We start from the raw sequence: 6495 nt of genomic DNA on the forward strand, positions 1-6495 counted from the left end.
CTGACTCAGTTCTCCCTGTAACTGGTAAACTTCTCTTCCTTCCAGGAGCAAAGTCTGCCCACATGTCCTGTCCACCATCTGCCATACACACACATGGCGTAGTGTCCCTCCAGGACCATGCTTCAGACATGTAAGAGCTCGCTAGCAAATAAACTATTGATGTGTCTGTGACTGACTCTGGGCTCTTTCTTTGGTTTTGAATCTGGGCAATCATAAGCCTTGTAGCCCTGCAGGGTGCATCACAACAACTTCAAAGCTACAGTAATCAAACTGGTATGGTATTGGCATAAAAACAGACTCACAAATCAGTGGAACAGAATAGAAATCCTAGGAATAAACCCACACACTGACAGTCAATTAATCTACAATAAAGGAGGCAAGAATATACAAAGTAAAAAGTTTCTTCAGCAAGCGGTGCTCAGAAAACTGGACAGCTACTTGTAAAATAATGATATTTCACTAATATCATATACAAAAATAAGCTCGAAGTGGATTAAAGGCCTATATGTAAGATCAGATACTGTAAACTTCCTAGAGGAAAACAGAACATACTTTGACATACTTTGACATAATTTATAACAATAATTTCTTGGACCTGTCTCTTAAAATATAGGAAATAAAAGCAAATATAAACAAATGGGACCTAATTGAACATTTTTATTTTTAATTGTGGTAAAAAATACGTTACATGACATTTATCATTTTAACCATTTTCAAATATACAGTTGATGAGTGCTAAGTTTATGTACATTATTGAGCGACAGAGCTCCAGAACCATTTCATCTTAAAAACTGAAACTCTACACCCATCAAAAAATTTCCCCTCTCCTTAGTCCCTGTCTTTCTTTGTCTCTTTCTCTCTTTTTCTGAATGTAGGTAACCATCTGCAAGCCAGGAAGGGTTCCTACCATAAACAAAATCCACTGGTACATTGATCTTGAATTTCTCAACTTCCAGATTTGTGAGAAATAGATTTTTGTTATTTAAGGCCACCTAGTCCATGATATTTTGCTATGGCAGCCTGAGCAGACCAATACATATGTTAATTCTACTTTGATTTCTTGGTGAGTCACCATATTGCTTTCCATAGCAGCTGTACCATTTTACATTCCCCTCGATAAGGTACAATGTTCTTATTTCTCTACATCCTGGCTCACACTTGTTACTTTCTGTTTTATTGGTAATAATCTTTCTAGAAAGTGTGAAGTTGTTAGGGGATACATTGATTGAAACAATCTACCTGGCCAGGCACCACAGTATTCATTTGAATGAGTTATTTTATGACAGGAAGACATGGAACCAATAAGCCACCACTAACAAAAAGAGTGGGAAAGGTCAATAGGAGATACCATGTGTCTTACTACCTCCCAAAATCCTTCTTGCTGGTATCCATACTGGCTGAACAATATGTGTATCCCCAGAAAGGATTCTGAGTCAGAATGATTGGCCAAAGATAGCCTGGAAACTAATCCCATTACTATAAAACCCGAGACTGTGAGCCAGGTGGCAGAGCAGTCCTCTTGGTTTCCCTTACCCTCCTGCTCTCCACCCAGGCACCCCTTTCCAATAAAGTCTCTTGCTTTGTCAGGATGTGTGGCTCCTCAGAGAATTAATTTCTGAGTGTTAGACAAAAACCCTCTTTCAGGCCCTGGAAGGGGTTCCCCTTCCTGTGACAAGGTGATATCTCATTGTTTTGATATGAATTTCTCTAGTGATTAATGATATTGAGCATCTTTTCATATGTTTGTTGGTCATCTATATATCATTTCTGAAAAAACTTTCAAGTCTTTTTCCCATTTTAAAATCTGATTGTTGTTGAGTTGTAGGAGTTCTCTGTATTTTCTGGATTAATCCACTATTAGAAATTTGATTTGTAAGTATCTCTCAGTCTGTAGGTTTCCTTTTCATTCTGTTGATAGTGTCCTTTTATGCCCAATAGTTTTTAAGTTTGGAGTGTATTTGTGTGTGAGTGTCTGTATCTTTATGTTAAACTATTATCTTGTCTCAATGATGGCATTCATATTTTGGAAATACACATAACAATTGAAACTTTCCATAATAAATGAATTTTCTGATGTCATGATTTTTCCTACTCCATATTAATATGAAACTATCCTTCTGATTAACTTGTCCTGTATTTCAAAGTATTATTTGGTTGTGGCTTGCTTTACTTAATGTTGATGGTTAATGATCTCACATATTTTAGTTTCTGAAAGTTTAATATATCGCATATATTAGGGAAAAGTAACATACTTGTAAAGTGAGCATCTGAGTCTTCTTCTTTAAAGTTATTTTGAAAAAGTATAGTTATTATAAAGTATTCTTTATATAAATGGAAAATCTTATATGTATTTAACTATAATGAAAACGTTAACAATCCAACTTTAGGAAAAAAGGAGTGATTCATTTGTTAAAGTAAAACAATTAAATACATGTGCATTGAATTATAGGTCTAATTATACTTTCAGTAGGGTATACTTTTGCATAGTTATTTGTGCTCCATTCATATATGATGTTCATATCTTGACACAAAGCAGAATTAAGATATTCTTTACAATACAACATTGTTTTCTTTCTGAAGTAATTATTTTAATCTCAGGTTTTATATTTTGTTTCAAAAATAAAAGATAATATAAATAAGTAAATGATAAAGTAAGACTTTAGGACCCTATATAATTATGCATCTTTTATAATAAAGTTCAGTTGTGTCAAAAATATGTATTCAATTCCAAAAGAGGGAAGAAGAGGAAGACTATATTTATAAAGCGTATCAATCCACATTAAACATGGGACAATTTATTTAGCTTACTATTTTCTAATTAAGAGATTCAGATAAATTTTGATTGAAGTAAATGGACAAGAGTTTGAGCAGACTTCAGGAGACAGTGAAGGACAGAGAAGCTTGGTGTGCTGCAGTCCATGGGTTTGCAAGTAGTGGAAGACGGCTTAGCAACTGAACAATATCTATGGGTTTATATGTTTAAAACAATAAAATTTGGATTCTATTTTGCGTGAGAATAGCTTTGTACCCCCAATTTCATAAAATGCAGAGAGAGTGACAGTGGCAGGAGCCAAGGAGGCAGGTGGAGGAAGATGGTGGAACTTGATAAGAAGTACTGTGTGTACTGCCTGGTGGAGGTGAGCCCACTGCACTTCTGCTGCATCATCTGCAAGGGCATTGAGCTGTGTGCTCTGAGTGCTTCTCAGCTGGTGCAGAGATCAGCCACCACTGCCACTATCATGGCTACTGTTATAAGGAAAAGCCAATTCTGATTCCATGTTGGAAGTGTTTCTTTGACATGTCTTTTTGTTGCTTTGGTTATTATAATCATACATAATGGCCTGCCTCAGAGAATTCAGCATCTCTGCCTGCTAAAGTGCCTTTGTTCATGATCCTGCCCACCTGTGGATGGCAAGAAGGAAGAAATTAACACATCTACTGCTTGAGACTTGCCATTCTAGGAGAAATTTGCAAGATTAATGGACTTTGTACTTTGTTTCCCCTTCTCCTCCCATCTCTGATCCATAAAAGAACCTAGTATCCAGAAGAAGATAGTTATTTTGAGACATTAGTCTGCCATCTTCTTGGTCAGCCAAATCACCAAATAACACCTTGCCTCGACACCTCATCTCCAATTCATTGGCCTGTCATGCAGCCTGCAGAACAAGCTTGGACGTGGTAACACTATCAGCTGGTGGCTACAAGGACAGCTGCTGCTGGATGCCACTGAGCAGTTTAGCTTTGGAAACTGGGAGGATATGGCTGCTCACATTGAAGCTTTCCAGATTCCCCAGGAAGTATTGGCTGAACAGCAACAGCTGGACTACCTGCCCCTGTGGGACAACTACAAGATAGAGAAGTATGACCAGGACACTGAGGTGTTTATCAGCTGGCTCTCAACTAAGGCTACCATCATGTGGAGATAGAGCTGAAGCTCACACTTACGGACATATGCCTGCAGACGTTCAAGGAGTGGCAGCAGTGCAAGAAAATCACAGGTGACTACAACTTGGTGCCTGCCTTCCTAGGCAAGGACAAGGAGAAGGAGGCTAAGCACAAGGTTACCAGGGAGGAGAAGAAGTTGTGATTGAAGCTGCAGCCACTCACACAGTTCATTTCCTGTGAGGAGTTTGACAACCTGTTCCATAACATGCACAAAAAGAAGATGCTGTGCACCAAGATTTGGCAGCTGCAGTGGAACCAGCACAAAGGCATCACCAAGATGGAGAAGTTGGCTAAGCATGAGGTGGCCCAGCACGAGTGCAAGAAGAGGAAAAAAGATTGAGGCAGGCCCCAAGTGAGGTAAGGAGGATGGCTAGGATGGCAAGATCACTGCTATCCAGAACCTGCCCAGCTTCAAGCTCCTAGTGGATGATGAGAAGGTGCTCTCCAGCTCACTGAACTTGATCCCCATGTGCTACATGACCGTGAAGACCAGCATCTTCAAGAACCACCTCCATAAGTGGCAGACATCCCCTCTAAGAGCCAGCTTCTGGGCTATCTGGACAAAGTCCTCAAGAAAAGGATTTTAAACTTCTTCATGGAAAGTATATCCAGGGATCCTTCCTAAAGCTGTAGCTGTGAAAGCTGGAATGATGCTGTGAATCTTGTGAGTCAAAATGGCATGGGGTGTAGGAAGAGGGGTGGAGAGGAAACACTTTTTTCCTCCATTATTGCTCATTTTTAACAAATTGAGTTTATTAATTTTTTCCCTTAGGATTTTAATTCTTTATATGGTTCTCTGAAGAAGCAACAGTAACAATCTTATGTCAATCAAGGAGGAGACAAATACATGTATATTTTAACTTAGTCTTAAACCTAGTACTTTAAAATGACAATTGCCTTTAAGTGTTCAATTTGGAGAATATTATGATGAAATTTGGAAATTCAGGTTTATTTGTGACTTTGTTTCCATTGGTTCATGACTGTTGTGCTGTGGGTGGAGGCAAATGTTTCCCTGCAGTGCTACCAGCCTCACTCTGTGACCTGAACTCTGCCAGCTGCCCACAGCCACCCACAATGCCTAGCACAGCCTGGCATGTGGCACTTTAGGTGGGGGCTGGGCAGGGTAGGTGAAAGAAAGGCCAGGGCAGGACAGGGTGGGCATCCACAGGGACTTGCAAGGAGGAATCTGGTGTTGCGCAATTTGGCTAAACCGAGATTCCCGGTAACCACTGGAAGTGAGCTTGTAACTCCTAAACCGACTGCTGGGGAGCTCACCATGGGAGGAGCAGCAGCCCTCAGCAGGCTCCCCTGGGTCTCTGGGGATGCAGGGACCCACATAGACTGCAGAACAAATTAAGCTTCTTCTTCTAGGGGTGCTTTTGCTGCCCTTAGAGCTTGTGTGCATTGTATCTGGAAGAACTCATTTTAGGAAACTCGTGGCTGAGAGTTTTGAGTCCTGGTACTAGATCCCTCCAGGGTTTTCACCCCAGTAGCAAGTACCTCTTTCACTGAGACTGGCTATGTGTCTTACTTGGGTGGCATCAGGCACTTGACCAGGCCTCTAAGCCTGGGCACTGCTTCACTGGGTCACTGTCTTGAATCAGACTGAGGGGTGGCTCTGCCCAACTCTGTTTAAAAATGGGTTCAGGGGTGCTTTTTTGTGGACATGCACTGTATCTTCCTACTGGAACTTGAATCTTTGTTTTCCAGCTGCTTGGGGCTCTTGCGTCTAAGACCCTGCAGTAGAGACAGTAGAATGGCCAGACTCCAGCATTCTCTCCTCCCTTGTAGCTACCAAGACTGTTTACCTCCCAGAATGTTTGAAGTTACATTACAATGAAGTTATTTGGAAGAAAGGTTAAAAAAAAAACCAACAACAAAACCTCATCATTTCCAAGGATGACTTAATTAAGGTGCCTTTTTCTTTCTATTTACATTCTTCTGTCCCCTAAGGTAAATTTTCAGCATTAAATAAACACTTCAAGTGTATTGTATATGGCTTTAGTTGTAAACCTCATCACATGCTGGCAGAGCAGTGCTCCATGTGACCTGAGAAAAAACCCAGAATTTCTCTCTGACCATGAAGTAGCAGGCAGTAGTGTCCCTCCTGAATACCCCCTTCATGCTGTCTCCTGCAGAATTACCATGGCTGACAGTGTGTGGACACTGTGCTGAGCAGAGATAGAGACAGTGCTATGTTTTTACAGATGTTCTGGCCAGTGTTTCTCACTTGGGGTCCTGGACCAGCAGTACCAGCACCTCCTGGGAACCTGCTAGAACTTCAGGGACTCAGGCCCTGTTCAGTCCTCTAGGGGTAGGGCCATGGAGTTGTGTTTCTATGAGCCTTCCAGGTAACTAGTCTAAAATTTGAGAACTGCTAGCTTTAGCTACTCTGGTATCATCAATTTTCTACATTGGATTCCTAATTTGGTGAGATTTTACATTTAGTCTTGTTTTTTAATGAAATGATTCCCAGGCTTTCATTAAGCTTGAGAAGCAAAAACTTCTTCTAAATGTTCATGGTCCTGGCTAAAATTTTTGTGTTTAAGC

At 40.5% G+C, this 6495-nt stretch overlaps 1 pseudogene; it reads left to right on the forward strand.

Moving 5' to 3' along the window:
• LOC102181184 lies at nucleotides 3759-4570 on the forward strand (annotated as a pseudogene).

The sequence above is a fragment of the Capra hircus genome, chromosome 26 (assembly GCF_001704415.2).
Source record: "Capra hircus breed San Clemente chromosome 26, ASM170441v1, whole genome shotgun sequence".
NCBI lineage: Eukaryota > Metazoa > Chordata > Mammalia > Artiodactyla > Bovidae > Capra > Capra hircus.